The 1,396-nt window shown below is 44.8% G+C and overlaps 1 pseudogene; it reads left to right on the top strand.

Annotated features, from left to right (window-relative positions):
- Positions 1 to 1,396, top strand: part of LOC112070493 (formin-like) — a 38,494-nt pseudogene that overhangs the window by 27,568 nt on the left and 9,530 nt on the right.

Raw genomic sequence — 1,396 nt, 5'->3', positions numbered from 1 at the left:
TGTGTGTGTGTGTGTGTGTGTGTGTGTGTGTGTGTGTGTGTGTGTGTGTGTGTGTGTGTGTTACTCTCTTCTCCACCTTCTTGTATTGTTGTTGGACAGTGGTTTTTGGTGGTGGCGTTTATCCCAGAGCATTATGCTGGGAAATATGAACTGTCGTAGCAAAACGAATGACTCACTTTGCGTGGGTGTGTGCCCATGCAAAATACATTTCTGAATGTAGTTGTTATATTTTCCTGAAGTTGTTTCCATTAAGTGTCAAAACAACCCTTACCGAGCATGTCAAATCCCTAGGGTGTTGAATAAAAGCTGTTCCATTGTCAGGAAGGAAATCACATATTTGTGGCAGCACTGATTGGTCACACAGGTCAAGAGCTCTAAGAGGGACTGCCCTATCACAGAAGAATTGTAACCTGAAACAAATCACCCAAAAACACAACTCAAAAAAGTGGGTTTGATTTAGTCTCACTTTGCCACGTTGGCTGTGTGAAGAGGCTACGTTGGTTTTGCTGTATCAAACAGTTGTTTCACTACTACGCCGTAGTTACAGTACACTTTTAATGTCAAGTAGGCATGTGGCCTCTGTTTACCTGAGACGGAATTACCCTCTTCAAGTATGACAAGAACAAACTCCTCTCCAGCACAAAAGAGAGAAAAACAAACAAAGCAAAGAAAGACTCGCCACAATGAAGATACCCGCCTCCACAGTTTACACAAATCCTCAATGAAAACAGTATTCTTTGTAATTTTATCTGGGTGGTGATGATGGAGCGTGGCGTGGGGGACAGGAGGGAGGGGGTGTGTTACCGTGACTCCCAGCAGGCTGTATTATGACTGGGCCTGGAGACTGGCTCCTTTGGCTCTCCTGTGATGCCCTGATTGGACGAACAGTGAGCCAGAGGGAACAAACAGAACAGGGACAGGTCTAGGAGCCACAGAGAGAGAGAGAGAGAGATATCGGCTGCCGCCAGCTGTATGTTCATCGGTGCGTCTAAACAGTTGTTATCAAAAAGGGAAACCATAACGATAACCTTCGCCGCTGGTACAGGTGGAGCTGACTGAAGCTACCTCTCTGTCTGTCCGTCTGTCTCTCTGTGTTGATTTGGAAAAAGTGTTGGAGAGAAGTCTAACAATATAGGTTTTTCCTGTTTTTCCAGTGTGTGAGAAAGATGTTCAGAAGGTGTGTTCCAGCTCTCCAGACGAACACCTCCAGCCTTTTAAGGACAAGATGGAGGCGTTCGTTCTGAATGGTGAGTAGCCTATAGCACTGGGCAATAATGAGGACATCAGTAGTCGCCAGTAGTATAGTGACATAACAACAGTAGTCCCCAGTAGTTAGTAGTATAGTGACACAACAACAGTAGTTAGTAGTATAGTGACATAACATCAGTAGTTAGTA

The sequence above is a fragment of the Salvelinus sp. IW2-2015 genome, unplaced genomic scaffold (genome assembly GCF_002910315.2).
Source record: "Salvelinus sp. IW2-2015 unplaced genomic scaffold, ASM291031v2 Un_scaffold1345, whole genome shotgun sequence".
Classification (NCBI taxonomy): Eukaryota; Metazoa; Chordata; class Actinopteri; order Salmoniformes; family Salmonidae; genus Salvelinus; species Salvelinus sp. IW2-2015.
The sequence above is the reverse complement of the archived record's forward strand: the minus strand, read 5'-3'. Positions and strand labels throughout refer to the sequence as shown.